The sequence below is a fragment of the Temnothorax nylanderi genome, unplaced genomic scaffold (assembly GCF_030848795.1).
Source record: "Temnothorax nylanderi isolate EJ_2023f unplaced genomic scaffold, tnyl_v1.0 TNYL_tig0039_pilon, whole genome shotgun sequence".
Classification (NCBI taxonomy): domain Eukaryota; kingdom Metazoa; phylum Arthropoda; class Insecta; order Hymenoptera; family Formicidae; genus Temnothorax; species Temnothorax nylanderi.
This window is the reverse complement of record NW_027249101.1, coordinates 578,996-597,657: the sequence shown is the minus strand read 5'-3', so window position 1 is coordinate 597,657 and position 18,662 is coordinate 578,996.

Below are 18,662 nucleotides of genomic sequence, written 5' to 3'. Positions count from 1 at the left end.
CGAGAGAAAATTATACTTGCTAGTATATTTTCCAAATAAGGATGTATTCCCATTGCTCTTGCTGCTCGCAATTGAATGTGTCGGCCTTTGAGAGTCTTTTTAGCTACGCATCCGACTTGACCTTTTACCCAACGGTGAACACAAATATCCGGCGAAAAGAAGCTTTCCTAGACGCGCGATTTGCATACGTCACTCGGACCGAGGGAGCCTCTAGAGAGCAGAGAGCTGACGTAGGAAATTCGTCACGGCGAATTGCTCGCGGCTGGACGTTATATCCGCCGTTAAGATCACCGCGAGTCCGGTTCTCTCTCGGACTGCCACGCTCGCTCGCTCCTATCGTTGGCTGTTATGACAAGTGGGCTATTAATTTCGCTCTCGACTTAGCTCTCGAGCCTCGCGGGATCCGCGCGCGCTGCTCTCTTAGATGCACTTCACGAAGTGCCTCTTTCCTGCCGCCTCTCCTTCGTCTCCCTCGCCTATCCCGCCGCGTAAAAGAACTTCCGACCGTCCCTCGAATTCTGAGTGACGACTATATTTAAATCCGCGCCTGTGTGTAGAAATTGCATTTCGTACGCACTCCACGTGTGCCGCTTGTTCGTTCACGAATGCTATCGTGTACGTCGCTTGGCTGGAATATATGGTAGTTATAATTGTTATTAATAATATTAATGTTATCCCGATTTGTTTATTAAAGATTATCAATATTGCAAATATTGCGATGAACTACAGCTGTGCTATAACAATAAATTGTGCAAAATATTCTTCGATATTTCTTTTTATAGTTCAAATTTTGCAATTTGCAAAAAGGTACCGTGCGATAATAACATTTCGAAAAAACACACGAATTGATTTTGCAAATAGCCGATTCGATTTATTTTTCTCCACTTCGTTCGCATTAATCGAAACGCTTAAAAGCCTCTCGGACGTGTTGCGCCGCGTTCGACTAATCCCTGACACTCTCTCGGTCGGGCGGCGGGATCTAATTTACATTTCAATCTACGAAATTCAAGAAACAAGCAAAACGCGCTCGCAGCCGAAGATCGATGGTTCGCGCGAACAACGTAATTTGTAACGCGACGTATCCGGCGTATGTTGTTTCCCAGGCGGGGTATAATAAAGCACCGAAAGTCAGCCTCGGTGCCGAGCACCTATCATTGCGCAGCAACGGCCGACGGATTCTTTCGACATTGCATTGCACTTTCGCTCGCTCGCGCCGAAAAAAAAGGAATGCAATAACTCATAGACCCGCGAGTGACGGCCCGTAGACGATTGGACACGGCGGAAGAATTTCAGTTTCACACCTCGATTCCAACTTGACACGTTCATTACGGTACTCCCGACGTTGGAACAACCGATATTATCAACGATCTATCTCATGAAGCCGCTTGTTCTTGTAACGGTGCGCTTTTATCGAATAAAGACGGGCGCGATTGAAGGAAGCGAAGGAAAACCTGGAACATACTCTACATACAACATATATGACTCAGGCGTGTGTATATGTGCGTGTATGTCTCTGTGTATACGCGCGCGTGCATACGGGAATAATAATTTATTTACCGAAATAACTTAGAGTTCGCGACTCGCGCACCGTAATTTATCCGCGCCTTCGAATATAATCGTCGTACGTAAAATATGCTCATTATCCGCGCTTTGTCATAATTACGGCGGAAACCATCTGTCGCGGGCTGCGATAAGGGGCCCGCGAGTAAATGCTGATTTACGCGGATCGTGAGTCGTCCTCGCCGCGACTGCCGCGGGAGAAAAATCCGCTAAAGGAGCAAGATCGCCGCGAGGCCCGAGGATCGTCGCGCTTAAGTATATTTATATCGATAATATCGGTTTTCCCCCGATACGATATTCCTCGTTTGTCACCCGGCCGTTTCCTGCCTGCACCTGCTCGCGCCGATGCGCTTGGATTCGCGCTCTCGAGCTTATAGATCCAAGGTCAACGCCGATGCACACCGGGAGTAGCGTAGGGAAGAGGTCGTCGAGCTCGATCCTGATTAATGGTTTTCGAGATCGAGCCTGTGAGCCAAGTGCATCGATATCATCCGCTGAGCAAGGATCGGGTTCCAAATCGTTACTACAATCACGTTTACATTATTTAACGTTAGATCCGCGGCTCATCCTGAATCTTCATAGTAAACATGGCAAGTCTTTTGTGTGTCAGACGTTACGTTTTAAAATCCTTTTTTGGAGATGTGATCATGAAATTTGTATGAAGCGTTAACGTTAAATAAACTACTTTTAAATTGAAATATTATTTGAAAGATTCGATGATAATTTATCTTTTCCATAAAGTGCGATAAAATGCAATATTGATTTTTAAGAGCTTACAAATTAATTAATAAAGTTAATTTTGCATCGTATATTTTAAGGATTAAACAAAATGCACTGCCTAGTCCTGGAGATCGCGTGTCTTCAATTAAATCTTTTTTATCCTCCTGTTAATCCGGGGATAGACTTTTATACAAAATTATATTTTCGACAAAGGGACAAATTCTGTAATATGCGACGAAAATAACCGAGCTGAAAAGTAGTGCGTATAAGCAGCAAGATTAACATTAGTGCGAATACCGTCTGGTCGAGGACGAAGGAGTAGCTTAAGAGAGGTCGTCACTCGATCCTGATTAATGGCTCTTGGTATCTCGCGGGGCTGTAAACAGTATTAATCAGGATCGAGTTTATACGGTGCGCGGACGCGTCACGAATCGCATTAATCAGGATCCCGGCCTGGCACGAAATGCTCGTGTCCACGTTACGTTACTTTGCATCGATTTACTTGGCGTTTTCCGAATATCTTTCGCGCCCCGCGTTCTTCTCTCGTCACAGACATTCTTAATCCAAGATATATATCTCTCAACTCTCTTTCGAGTACCGAAAAAGATATCAGAGGTACATCTCTCACGAAAATTTTGATAAAATTTCTCCCGAACTTAAAACTAAGAGTGATTTGTATTTATTATAATAAATGAAATCGTGATAGTGGCAACAGATTTAATGATAAATTATATATCTCGAGAGAAATTGATTAAGAGGTATTGTTTCCATGTGTATTGTGCCCATTGAGTCATTTATATCATTCATTAAGAACGATATTATCGTACGTCGGAAATCGTACGGCCGTTCCTGGGACGTGATCTTGATCTTTCCATATATGTATTGATATTTCTGTACGCTCCGTCGCGATATGTCGTGATATATCACGTATACGTCATTATGGCAATCGGAACTGGCAAGATATATTTGCGCCTATTCCAACGTCAATTTTACAGCTGTCCGACCGAAAGGACGAAGCTTCTCGGAGTTATCGGCCTTGTCGTCGTTTTACACGCCCGTGGCGAATGGATTTAACAACGGGCGTACCGGAGAATCCAACATTGTAGATTACGGCTTACAGTCAAGATCAGTTTAGCGGCTGTCAAAAAGACGAAAATTCACTCGTGTTCGCTCGACCGCGGGACCGACCGGTCGATAATCACTTCACGCTGGAGATAAACGTGACCGATTCTAATTGTAAACTCACTCTATGAATTGATACGTCAAGTAGGATTGAAATTGGATTTGCCATTTAACTCTCTATACGTCTATATATGACTCGAGGGTAACATGTAATTCGGTAAAAATGTACCATTTCTAATAACATAACTTGGAAATTATCGATAATAAGTCTTCTACATGATCTCATTGATCTTAAGCCTTTTCAATTAAGAAAAACTCGGTTTTCAATTTTTCAAAGTTAACTTTAAAGTTAATGGTTATTACTCTCGGCTCAAGAAATAATCGCGATTAAAAATCTTTTTCTCATTTACGTTTCAGTATTCCATTTATCGGTACGTCTTCGTGCAACCGACCGCCGAGAGCCATGTTCCACGATCCGGTGAGTAAAACGATCGATCCTCCATTCCTTTGCGCGAGAACTCGCCGTTTAAGTAGAAGCAGCGAGAACTGCTCGGTCGGAACAAATTCAACGTTTCCGGCACCGATATGAATGCAAGTCGCGTCACTCGCCTCTCGACCGATCGCCTCGTCCGATCGCCTCATCGTCCTCGACGGAACGAAAAATCACGCAGCGGGATACCTCTCGCGATAATCCCTCGGCGAGATAAGGCGTTTCGCCGTTCGAACGACGATCGGCACACTTTCGAAGGCGAGTTTTTCACTTCCGCCATTACACGGACACGCCGCGCCGTCGCCCTCGAAAACAATGGGCCCAACGGCGTACTCGATATTGTCCGATACTTCACTCTTCACTCCCGCCGTCCCCTTCCCTTCTGCCGTTCCCTCGGAATCGAACGGATGAACGACCGATCGGCTTTCACTGATACTTTGATTCCCCCCTGCGTTTTATTCGCCGTATTATTAGAGATAGAGCGCCGTCCGCGCGCGCTTTTTCCGCTTACGGCCGCGGCAGCGAGCTTCACTTCACTTCACTTTACTCGGGCTGCAGTTTAGCTCGTTTAAGGTACTACCTCATTACCATATCACTTATCCTGTCTCGTAACTCACCCCGCAACCATTTCTTTATTATTATGTCCCGGCGCAACGTCGTTTCCTCGGCGGCCAACTCTTCCTAGATATCACCGCTACTACCGCGCATTTCATAACTCGAGTCCTAAGTATACGAGAAGATGTGCTCCCCCGGGGGGTATACTCTTATGACGATTCGAATTTCTGCGTCTCTCAAAGAAGACGTAACTATGACGTTACTATTGCATTCCGGAGAACATAGGATAGTGACTCTCGCGTACATTTATCGTGAATCGTGAAACACGTAGTGAATTTTTGCATGGATTTATTGAACCTTCATGGTTCTTAAGGAGGCACTTACTATGCGCGACGAGTTGAATTTCTGTCTCTCTAAGAAAGATATTGCTACGCATTTTTTAAACAGGAAAAAAACAGAATAAAAATTGTAAATGTTTCCCGGATTCTAAAAATGTTTTTAAATGACCCTCACTGAAAATGTAGCTTCGCGTCTCGAGAAATCTCTAACGTGAGAGCAAGATCTCATGAACAAAAATACAAGATCTGATCTACGGTGATCGGATTTATGCGGTGCTTTCATCCTTTTGCATGCGAAAAAATTTACGCCCGCCGATGTATCCTCGGGTACGAGGAACCGAATCGGAGGATTTTTGTTGCGTGCAGCAAGAAAAAAAGAAGTGAGACGCAAACGAGGTCTAAGATCGCGCAGCGCGGAGGCTTTCTTCGGTGGCTTTGAGGGTGGCAGTTTAATTTCGCGCGAATAACCGTAAGACCCCGGCCAGGCCAAAGTCGCTTCTCCGAATCCTACTTGGAAATATGCCGACGACATGTATTATATATGTATATCTCGGCAACGTACGTTGTCGGGGCAGCAGCGGCGCTTGTCTAACCGCTGTGGCGTTACGTCGGCGGCGGCGGTGGTTAATCGGTGGCTCAAACGAGCAAGTGGCACTTCCATTTCGTTCCGCGGGCTGTAAAATTCGCGCGAGAAGGGTTGACGCGATGCGCGCCGACCGGGGCAACCCCGCGCCACGCGGCGCAATAATTGCCACGCCGCCCGCGCCGCGCTGCCAAGAGGGAACTGGTTTTAATAGCTCAGTGACCTTCGTTCGCGGTTTTCGAGCCGTTCGCTCGTGCCTGACGAAAGTAAAAGAAGCGGGACGCGATCGCGCCGTGATATCCGTCCGTGACCTGTGATCTCGTTGTTATTTAACCCTCTCGCGATTATACGCGCCATTGCACTTTGACATCAGACGCTTTTATAGCAGTGTGATATTTATGTTTCATGTTATTTATTTATGAACACATATATACGTCTTACATATATGCATGTGTCTCAATATCCAATAAATATAGACTAACTGCATTATAAATTTTAATTTTCACTTAGAAATTTATTTGCATAAATCTAAATATTGATATCTTACAATTGCGTGCCAATATTGTGCTTCCTTATAAACGCTATTAAATATTGAAATTTTTATTTTTCATTATTAACTCTTACAACATTTACAATTTTCTCCTTTACATGCAGGACTTTAATAATTTCTCTTAATTTCTTTATGTAATATTCCGCTCAATTATATTATATATTTTGTATATTATTCCTTTAGCTGTTAAACTATTTATTTCAGACCATAACGAATACTTTGAATTAGATTCAATGGTTAGATCTTGCAGAACGTACATTAGACCCTGCACGGAACCAAGATTCAATTCTTGATTAGCGCCATTCAGCAGACGATGGTGACTCATTTAATGTAACGTTACACATAACAGTAAATTCAACGAGATATGGCATGTAAGCGAGCAAAGACAGAGGAGTGTAGTGCACGGTGATCTTTCACGGTGTACCGGAAATAATCGCGATAGACCAGCGGTGAATTCCGCGAGGGTGGCGATCACCGACGAAAAACGCGAGAAGGCGTTCGCTAGATTGCGGTAGGCGATCATTTCTCGAGCAGCTCGCCGGTGACAACAATGGAACATTGCGCGCTAATGTCGGGCGCGCGGACGTAAGTAATTACGCCCGCGATATCGCGATACCACGGCATAAGTGCGTGGGTGAAAATCGTGTCATTAGTCGGTTAGTACCGGAGCTCGGAGCGTTAATTACGGGCCGTTAATTACGCCCGACCATCACTTTGCTAGTGGTAATTCCGATTGTCGTCTATAAATTCATAAATTCTTCGCATCACTTCGTTCTTTATGTGGCAGAGAAATTATTCTCTATATGATTTATAAAGCAATGATCCTTTATTTTTTGCATAAACATTAATAAAGCATAGTATATTTATATTATATACTTATTTATATTATATATTTATATTATATACTATATGGATTATAAAGTAATGATTCTTTGTTTCTATCTAAATATTAATAAAACATGTGATAAATTTAATGCGTGATAAATGTAAATTTTAAATCAAAGAATCATCGCTTCACAAATTCTAAAAAACAAAGATACAATAAAGCGTGCAATGGGTCTTCGTTTTCGAATACGAATATATGAAAAAGCGGACAAGAGCGCAGATTCTGTTTCTACTCGAAATACATAAAATATATTGACTTTCAAAATAATCGGTGAAGTCACTGAAGTCATCTCTGTATTTAAAATTTACCCAGAAATATAATCTTGCAGAATTTCGGCTATCCCTATTCCATATAATTGATCCCTGGAAGTAAAGTCGCTAATTTCGCAAATTCGAAAAAAATTGCCGCGAAAAGAAATTCTCTTAATTGAACGTATCTGGTATCTCAATGCAACTCGCATGCATGCATGACGAGGTTTGGAGATTTCCTGCGCGTCACCAGACATTTTATTGCAAGGGTAATGCGCAAGAACACGAAGATTCTCGAGGATTGGAGCACGACGAGATCGAAGGTTAAACAAACTGCCCGTCCACCGCGGGACATGGTTTTTAGACAGCTTTGCATTCTCTCTTGGAAGTAATCCGACCGGTGCATGCCATCACGCGCCGCCGCGCCGCGCCGCGCCGCGTTGCAGTCATTATTATTGTTATTAGACCGCCGACCGCGGTTTCGTATCGTATTCGGCGCGGCAAGCGGAAGAGGGAGGAAAAAGAGGAAACGGCCGCGGTGTTACGGTGCGAGGTGAGACTGCCGATTGCACGCGATCGCTCGATCTGTATGCGAAGAAAAACGGGGGCGGTTGGTCGGTCGGTCGGTCGGGCAATTTGCGGTGAATGTAGGCCACACAGGCGCGCGCGCACCGTACCGAGATTAGGATAATAAATACGGCCGAGAGGTGAAATCATCCACCGCGCGTCTCTACGACTGACCTTACTGTAGGCCGTTTCTATACCGCGAAGAGGCTGAGGAGGAGGAAGAGGAGGACGAGCGGCGGCACGTCTGCAATGTCTGCATGGCTCCTCTCATCGCGGCACCCTCGCCGCGTGTTTTACAACCTACATTTTACTTGCTCGTCTTTCGGCGAGAAAGTCGACAGGCGAGCGTCTTTCTGCGCTATAGATGTGCCTCCGAATGTTTTTGTATCTTATTATAATTATCAAAAATATTTTTCGTTCTTATCAGTATTCGTAGATTTCTTTTAGTTTTTATTTCATGTTTTTCCGTATTACAAAGTCCCTTCAGCCTGCAGCTTGTCAATATAATTTGCTTTTTATATAAACTTTCCTATTTTATTATTTAGAATTTTAGAATATTAACTTGAATTTTAATAGGTAGCTACGAAAGTAAAAATAGATTTCTAAAATTGTCTTAGCATGGTTTGAGAATTATTGTTCACTTTACCGATTGTGGTCCTTCTTGTGAAGTCATCTTCGTGACGCCTTCGTCTTCGCGAGAGATAAGGGGGCGAGAAAGAGGAGCGTGCTCTTATCCGGATAAAGAAAAATGCAAAGGGATAAATCACGCGCTTGCCGCGTTAATCTGAAAGAAATCCCGTGGGGGCCCGAGGGGCGACCGACGCGCGACGGGGCGGAGAGCAAGAGAGGAGTAGAGACCGAAAGGACGAAGGGCAGGCAGTGGACGCGCGCGACGGCCGTTGCCTTCGCGAACATGTCATTGTTTATTGCTGCGAGTCGCGCGAGATAGTATCATTTGAATGGTCCGGAACACGAGATTGATGCGATCCCAGCGGGCAACAGCGCCGGAACATCATCGACGTGCTGTCCTCTCCTTCTCTTTCTTTCGTCGTCCTTCCTCCTTTCTCGCTCGCTCCTCGCTCGCTCGTCGCCCGCAGCGTTAATTGTTTTCCTAATTCGGACACGCCGGGATGGGGGATTATGTACACCGCCAATTACAGTGATACATCAGCAACACGCGACACGCCATGCCACCTCCGCAAACTCGCCATCCCGACTTTATTATCGTCTCCGTATCCCCCCGTTATTCTTATCAGTTTATTTTCGCGCGACGCGCCGTTAAATTTATTTGCATGTAAATTTGTAAGGCCATTCTTGTCAAGAATCTCATCCCGGAGAAGTTCTCGAGCCGATCCCCTTGTGGAAATGCAGACATTGCCCGGAATTGCTGCAATTACACGGATCTGATTTTTTCCAAAGTCATCTCGCGTGGACGTTTGATAAAAGTAATTTTAATTAATGGCTAATTAAAGGCACTTAAGAAAAAGGAAGGTACGCTAATCTCAATTTAAGCCCTTGAAAAATTGAAGACGGCTGTAAAAAGTTTAACGATGCGCACCGCTCATTGATTTCGTCTTAATTGCGAATCGATCAAATTTTTTTTTCGTCGCGGCATTTAATTAGAGGCGCCGATTGTGAGGCTGCCTCGATCGTTGCCTTTAATCGCTTTTAAATGTTGCTTTCGTGTATGTGTCCGTGTGCAAATGTCGCAATTAAATGAGAAAGATCCGAGTTCGAAGATAAAGTTTATTATCGATGGCCGACTCGCAAGAACTCGTCCAATTCAGAGCGTGAGGCGAAGAAATTTGCGGTGTAATTGATCCGTAAATAGCGCCTTCGACTAAACGCGAAGGATAGAAAGCCTGGAGAAGGTCTCTTCTATTGTTTCCTATGAATTTGCGTGATCGGTCAATCGACGAACGCAATGATGCAGTACTTTTTTCCCACGTCGCTTTGTCGACCTTTGAACTTAATCAAAGATACCCAAATCGATACACGAATTAGAGGAACGTAATATTAGATATTTGTCAATCCTGTCGTACGGAAAGACATACTGACGGTAAGTATGTAGGCTTGCTCTGATACGAGAGACGTTGCAGTAAAAAAAATTGCAACAAAATTCTCATTATCTTGTGAAAGATAATAAGAGGAAGGTAAGCTTGCACGATTAAGAATCTTCCGGCGAATCCTTGACAGAAGTTGCTGTAAAAGAGTAATCGGAGCATTAAGCGATATCCGAGAGTACAGCTCGAGCACACGCGATATTCCATAGATATACGAAATAGAATACGGGAACTGATAGCTTCTCTCGTAAATCCGGTTTCACTCTCGCGTCAGTTTCGACGCGCCGCGCGCAAAAGCGAGTACGTCTCGCAGGTGCTGCGACGCGACGCGGAAAGGAAAGATCGGAAAGAGGAAAACGTGGTGAAAGTGGTGTACGATGCACTTCGGCTATACCGAAAGATTAGTCTAAGGTGATCGACTACTAATCGTGTGGAACCGGAGGCTCCGCGTTACCTCACGGACACGCCCTTGCTCGGCGCAACAGCCATCATTGACGCGCAATCTCCTTAACAGCGGATCTTTACAAAAATTATTATCATCACGTATCCGAGACTGATCTTGCACTTGCTTTTTTTTTTATTTTAACTCGTACACCGATCGTATAGTTAACAGGCATTTCTTTTTACAATTACCTAATTGGATGGACGGTATTTATCGTTTTTTAGAACAAATCCTTTTCGAATGGCTATAGACATACAAAGACCGTGTAAGATTGTACAGTATAATAGCATACATTAGCATTATATAAAAATATAAGAAATATGGATAATATAAGATTTAAAAAATAATAATGAATTTTAAATGCGAAAAAATAATGCTGCATTTGAAGACGAAAGCGATAAAGATCTGATGGACGTAAAAATTCAATAAAAATTTGAAATTTTTAATTATACTTACAAGGAAATATTTGTTAAAATGCTGAAACAATATATACTTATAAAATGTAATAAGATATTCGTTCAACTTTTTTTAGATATACATAAAGAAATACTTATAAGTGAAGTTTCTTATCCAGAGAGAAGATTTTTAATCCTATTTCCGAAGATATTTCATTTTCTAATTTTATTCAATACAAAGCTTAATGGAAGAACGATCTTAATAAATCTTTCGTATCAGTTTAACGCATCTCCGTTCTTCCTAAGTAATTTTTTTCTTCGCCTGTCCGTTTTCGCGCTTGTTCATCTTCTTGCTCTGTCGCATCCACTTCCGCCTACGCGTCCTCTCTTGGTCGGGCCGATCGGAGAGGCGCGATCGGCCAAGCGCGATCGACCAAGCACCGCAATTCACGCACGCATGTACGCACGCATGCACGCACGCGTGTGCGCCACGGCGTGGAGCGGCGTGGCGCCGGGGGGCGCCTTTTCACGGGCTGACGCAGGCAGGCACGCGTGCAAAGCGAGCAATAAGGTAATGGGGCGTAACCGAGGCGGCTTTGCCTCGCGGTGAAAGTTAGCGCCGTGACGTTAATTGAGGAGCGCCTTATAGCGCTAAGGAATTAGGAGTTATCCGGCGAGAGGCTGCGCGCCGCGGCGCCTGCCGCGTCGCAGGCGCCGCGCCGCTCAAGCCAGATAGCGATCGCTCCGATCAGTCTAAACGCTGGGAATCACGACTTGCCTGTCGAGGCAGGTCATTTGCTGGATCACCACGATGTGATAGACATCTGAAGATCCAATCGTTCGACTTTCAGTCTAGATTTCCAGAGATTTAAAGGATGTAGTTGTGTGGGAAAAACAACATCCAGCTTTGAAGTTTTAATTCTCGGACTATCTGTAGCCTGGTGTTTTCTGAGATTCTGAATGAAAGTGAGCATTAATGAACAAAAGTTCTTTTGTTCGATAATAATAATAATAATGGATTAATCAGAACCTAAGTGCAGATAGAGGTGAATTAATTATTCGTTTTCTGGGAATAGATCTGAATTTATTAATTTATTATATATCGCATTTCTTTCTATAATTATTCTCTAAAGTAAACCGTAAAGACAATTATGATGAGGATGTTGACGAAAAAATTTAATCACATCGCGTTTAGATTCTAATAATCTTTGTTTTTTTTTTAATTTTTTGTATAATATGAGAGAAAGATAATCTATCGAGTAACTGAGCCTCTCTGCGATGTCAATCTCCGGGGAAGGAGAAATCTCCGAGGATTATAGATTATAGGTAATTGTAAATAGAGATTAGCGAGGAGAGAAGCCTCGCCGAGGTATATGTATATCATGATTTCTTTTAATAACATAACTGACATCTTGGTCCAGTCATAAATTCACGATTTCACGGTAACGAGGTGAATCCGGCGCCCCTGAATCCTGCGGATGATACCGGAACGACCGGAATTTCGTCGTAACGAAAGTCGATTATTCGCTGCGTTCTGGGTCAGGAAAACATCGAGTGCAGCTGTGGCGCTCGTTAGAATAATGGCGTGACAATTACGTCATCGCGACGTTATATGTAAAACGGGACTTTCGTACGAGACCGTTGGTGTACGTCGTCGTCGCAATAATTTGACAATTCTTACAATCACAAAAATTCTCAAACGGGATTCGTGCGTGCAGACGCATGTGGGTCAGGACGCGTGTGTCAAATTACGTGCGGCTGCGCGTCTTTTTTTTTACGTCTAACCGGCCGAAGGAAATTACGACGATATGCCTAAAGATATCTTAGATATCGGTACTTTCTAATGATTCGCGAGGCATCGAGTATATCGTGACTGGTTGCGCGAAAAGAACTAGCGTCTTCTTTTATTTTAAATGACTACCTTTCGGCATTCGGGTACGTATATGGGAATAGAATTATCGAATTCCAGCGTACGCGCCCTTTCATCGGGGGATCTAGAACGCGCTTTTCAGCGATTTTCATTAGAGCGCGATGGGATTGCGAGGCGGGTAATCGAGCGTCTCGCTCCGAATGTGGATTGCGTAGCAATCGCGGAGGAAAGGTCGCCGCGCGCGAGTATCGCAACGTCGCGGATTCATTAATAATTGCATCGGGGATATATCGGCGGGCCGTTACTTCATACAGGACGATACGTATACGTATCCCGTCGGAGACGGGAGAATGAGACACGCGGTACACCCTCGTTACGGTGCACCCGAGACTTTCACATTCTGCCAACGGCGCGCACGATGCCCATAAATCCTTATTAGCGATTAGGCCATCCGAAATGTAATAACGATCCACCGTGCGCCACCGGATTGTATCATTAGCCGATGATGGATGATTGCGTTGCGCAATTAACAATTACCGGCGCACGTCGGAGCGCGCCCGGAGTGCGGCTGCAGCCCGGGAGCCCGAGTCTGCAAAGAGACGCCTACTATAGCGAGATAACGAAGTCGTGACATTTCACGAGCTGCGAATTCAACAAAGTCTCGCCGGACGACGTGATTTTAGTCAGTCAAATTTGAACGGCGTTATAAGCCGATATTACCGTTATACGTTATGCACAGTGCACACGTTACAGCAGGATTTATTCCGATTGGAAAGTTGAGGGACCAAACTCCGATCTCGAGGACTTCTTAAACTTGCTTGCGTATCAATCAGCTTATTTCTATCCAATTACACGCTATGGAACATAAACTCGAGTCGAGCGTAGTTCGCTTTTCCCTCCAATCGATTTGGCGATCATCGATCACTTCCGCTTGATCGAACCGCCACTTGGTTCCGAAAGTCGGACCCTCGGGCCCGAACGAGAAGTCGGTAATTCAATGGGTCCGATGAAAAACGTCCTCTTCCGCGCGATACGCGCGCACCGAGAGCCAGCTCCCCTGAATACTTTGTTCCGTACTTTCGCCGTTAAATAATTCTGTCCCGCGAGCGACGTAATTCGTTTTTTATTACGAAATATCGTTCTCCGGTCCAATCGCGCGAATTTTAGAATAAGGATTAAAGGCTAGGACGGGGTGGCGGGTGAAAATGGTGCGTGAAACTCTTCTGTCGGCGTTTTCGAGAGGCACTAAACATCGGTTGCGCGCCCGCGCGCGGAAATATAATTTAATGAACCGTAAACCTGCAGCGCGGCGGCGCCGGCACTTGCTCGCACTTCGAAATTACGTTTCTGGTTTCGTGCGTCGTAAAATTCACGGTGCGCCTCTCGTTTCTCTAATTGATCGGGACCGTAAATCTCCCCTCGTCCCAGTTCGCGAGAGCGGGCGATTTTAATAAGATGTGTGAATTAAATAAAAGCGGGACGCGCGCGCGCACGAGCGGCGCGCTGTAAAGCGGCACGTCCGCGTTTATTTTACGGATGTATGTCAGAATTTATTATGACTTGTAATTGCGGTAACTGAGATACATCATATTAAGCGGTAACAAGGTAAAATGCTATCGAGAGATTCCTTTGCCTCTGTAAGGCGTATAATTAATTGGTGCTTAAAATTTTACAGTAGCAGTCTCGCGTGAGAACAGATTTTATATACGTATCTTGATAAAAGAAAACTTTCGAACGGTGTAAATGTTTTCTTGTGCCATATCTCCCAATCGCGATGGACAATTGATCTCTGTTAAAAAAGACGACTTAATCATTATTTGCTTTTTGCGACGTGTTAGGTAAGCTCCCGAGCATATCTAGGTTCCACTTTAACGTACATTCTATCGTTTAGTGAAAGCAGAACATCCTACAGGTACCTATACATTAGTGGTTTTACGCGGCTGGGGTTTAGCATGCGGAAACGCGATAAGTCGAGTTACATTATTTCGGCTTTATTAATCTGATAGATTTTGATAGATCTGAGCTGTCCGCTTTCCGGCACGAGCCCGGTGGACTCTTAAAATTATCAAATTTTAATTGAAGTTGCTATACGCTGCGCGCTCCCGATTTCACTCAATACCGCCGCAATGCTTCTCGCCACCTGCCGTATCGTCGATCAACACCAGCAATCAAATGTCCGCGATGCAAAAAGTTACAATAATCTCGCCTACGGCGCAACATTATTTTTCCCGCGCCGTTTCGCAGACCATCGATATTTTATGATTGCTTTATATATCCGTCGGGGATTAAAAGGAGGCTGTTAGACTCGCTTGTGTGCCATTCAAAAGAGAACTGCTGCGCAAGGCGCGTTACGTAAATCGCAAACTAGAATCTTAATCGCGATTAGCTGCGATTTAAGGATCATTACCGCTGTGGATTTGCGAGCGAACGAGTCGATGACGTTTCAATTTCTCCGGATTGGCCTGGCACGGATTCGATCGACGGGAATCCGTCGAATCTCGTGGCGAATTTAATCGCGCTTGTTGATGGACAATCGACAATTCAATGAGATCATTCATGATAATGGTAGATAGAGTTTCACACAAACAAAAAACTTTCTCCAACTAATCCAATGATCCCATCACTCTATGTATTCATTATCGTTCCTCCAAACTGCTATTGAGTCAAATTGATAATAAAAAAATAACAAATAAATAAAAAAGAGCGAAGAAAGCGCGTTTGCAAGTAGGTTAACTAGCGAAATCTCGGATTCGCGCGTAATGATGGCGGGATTATCGAATGTACCTTAAACGAGCGAATCGTTTCGTGCTCATATCTTTGTGACACCGCGCAAAAATCAATTTCCTGTTTGATGAAGAATCGTAGGCTTAATTTCGCCGTCACGTCTTTTGTGACGGAACACAATTCGAGGAATCAATTCTTAAAATGAACACTCGCACTCGTAATACATGAATCAATCGTCAAAGCTGATGAGCAACTGTCTGAGAGAAGAAAAGTAGCTCAAAGGATCTGTAGGGGCTCGTTATTCACGATTTTTCGCCGGTGATGGAGGATCGGTAATGATTAAGAGGACGTGATCACAACAGACAGGTTTTACCGTGATATTTCACGATGTCTAATTGCTCGTGCGTAACTCACACGCATTCTAATAAATTTTTTTCTTGCACTCCACGCGCTACGATCGGGTCGCTCTAATGCTATACGCGCGCGCACACGTATCTGTGCGCAACGTGCTTAAAGTCACGAGCGAATTTATGCGCGGCGATAATTTATCCTAGACACACGCGGCGCAACGTTTTAATAATGGCGCCACGACGAGAGCGGATTAATCGTAAGCCACGGCTGGAGAAACCTCACGTAATAAATAAGAGAGCGAATAAATAAATCCGTCCCCGTATAACACACGCGCGAGGAGACAGATGCCGCCGTTGCGCAAAAAACCGTTTTTCCGAGGCTCGACGGTATTGCCGATTATTTGCAATCAAACCGTCGGCGTCGGTTGTGAATCAATAATTGATCAAAGCACGGAAGGAAGAGGGGAGAGGCGCGTTGAGCCGAGGAAAAGGTTTTTTCGCGAGGCTGGATTGCGCAGAGATGTCGACATTACTGGACAGAACGGTGCGGCCTGTCGCTACGAACTGTTATAATTACCAGCGATTGGACGGCGATCAAATGTATCGCAACAGTCGCTAGTTATTAATTATATATAATGAAGTCCGTGTCCGATAGTATGAAAGCAATTAAAAATTGTTTCGAAATATCTAGTGCATTCAGAGGAAACAAGATAGTCTTGGGAACTGTAATGTGACAACTTTCTGAAATTTAAGTACTCGTGGCTAATTTTATAAAGTCATAGAGAACGAAAGAAGAACTGAAAACTGTCAAAACATAGTCACGGCAATAAATGTGACGTAACATAATATCTGTAGCTGCAACGGTGTAGAAATCATTAGATGAATTATATTGATAATTAGATTTTTATTTTCATTAATTGTTAACATTATTTTATTAATTGTATATAATTATTAAAGAATAATATTAAACAATGAAATATTGCCGGATAATTATACGTAGTTATATAGATTTGATACATCAATTGTGATAGTTATATTCTTTCGGTTTAAATAAATATTTTTTTTAAATGAGTTATTATGACATAATGATGCACTGTGATATGATTTTTGTATTAATAATATATTCTTCGTTAGTATAGCTATTATATATCACTATATTTTATAATTTATTCAACCATATTATATTATAAATAAACATTACTATTTTTTTCTCAACTTATTTATTTTTCTTACTGTAATTATAAAATTACAGTAAGAAAAATAAACAAGTTTATTTAAAATAATAAGTTTATAAAAATGTGATGCGGTATTTCTTTTCAATTTGCTAGTTACTGATACTATTTTTTTTTCTGAATGCAGTGGTTCCGCGAAGATCGCCAAGTCTGACATGACTATCGGATGTTTAATGTTTAGCGATAAATTCCGCGTTACAAACGACGGCCACAGTAATCTCGACTTGGCGGAAAAGCGACGTATCCGCATTATCTAACTATGGGACTGCAGATGAATTGCCGCGTCATATTAAAACTTTAAAGAGCTGCTTAAAACATGCGCTGAGTGACGGTGGATTTCCGTCTGAAGGAGGGAAAGAGAACGTAGAAAAAAAGCGCGACGCGGCGAAGGGTATGGACGCGAGATAACCGGCGCTAGTGTTAATAATTTCACGTTGCGGCCGGCCATCTAATCGTTTGTTTAATCGTTCCTGCGAGCGACGGACACAAATTACATTCGTACGCGCACGCCAGGAAACATTCTACAAAAAGTTACGGCTACGAAACACTGAATTACATGAAGACGCTCGGCTCGAGATTATTTAACGAAATATGCAGTGTTTTTTGCGTTAAAATATCAAAGAATTAATTAAACAAATTGGTCCTTTAAAGTCTGACTGGAAAAGAAAAATGTAGTTATAATCACTGATCATCATGGTGGTGCAAAAACAGGAATGCGCCTGATGAGTCGATAAATTAATTCTAAATGCGAATGCAAAATTAGAATCTTAATTCTTTTGAACAATACGTCACTATTTTTTCTTATAGCCAATGTTTTGTCGTAACTTCTTAAATTTCCATAAATTTACAGTAACAAGAAGTTCTTTTACTTCACTAATCTTTTTATTAATATTTGACAAAAATGCGTGCCGATCATGTATTAATTATAATTATATTACAATTATTTTAATGCGTTCTGATTTTTACGAGCTCAAACGCGCTCAATTATCATTACATGTAACATTACGAAAAGTCTTTTATGTAGTCATGGAGGTAATGTCTCTTCGTGTTTTACGCATGAGTGCGTGGAGCGTATTTGCGCATACGTGTAAGTACACGCGTGTAAGGGAAATCCAGTTTGCCCCGAGTTTTTGCAAAACGGGCTAGTGTGCACGGGCAGTGATTCCCGGACAACGTGACGCAATTATGCAACGAACTGGTCAACCCCTACCTACCCCCCTTCTCTTCTCCTTCCACCGTGGCTGTTCGCCGCCTGTTCTCCCGGTCGCCCTCCAGCGTCGTGGATTGTACCGCTGACCTTGAAGCCCTTGAAGAGATCACACTCGCGGCCTTGCAGCTTTGAGCGCCATGCCTGCTCGCTGCTCCACGGATCACGTTCGGCTTCGGAACGTGATCCTGCCGGCTGCCATGCATTGTTGCACCGCGAGTACAACTCGGTTCCAGCCTCAAGGAATGTTATCTCTGACGTTGCGAAGGAGTCTTTGGACTCCGCTTAATGAAACGGATCTTTGCGGAATTCTATGACGTTATTCCTGAAGTATCAAATATTTTTAGGATCCAAGAAATTTCTCGGACTCAAAGATTTTTTTCCATATGTTTGAGAATATTTAAGGACCTGAAGTCACTAATACTTGGAACTTTCTCGCTTTCTCTCGACAAATGCAACTTCGCGTCAAAGATAGATCAATAGGGATGAAGTAGACAATGTCGAAACGAATAAAAGAGAGAAAAAAGATAGAAGGTGGGAGACCGCACGGTCTCGCTTCCTGTGTAACACTTGCCGCTCAGTATCGTAACTCGTCTGACATCCTCATTGCCGAAAACAGAAGCCGCCTGCCAGAATCGGTCGGCTGCACCGGTATCTCATAACGGCCCGCGCCGCGAAAACGGCGTTTTAAATTGCACGGTTATATCGACGCCTTGTTAATGACGGAACATGAGTCCAAGACAACAGCTTACATGTTTCT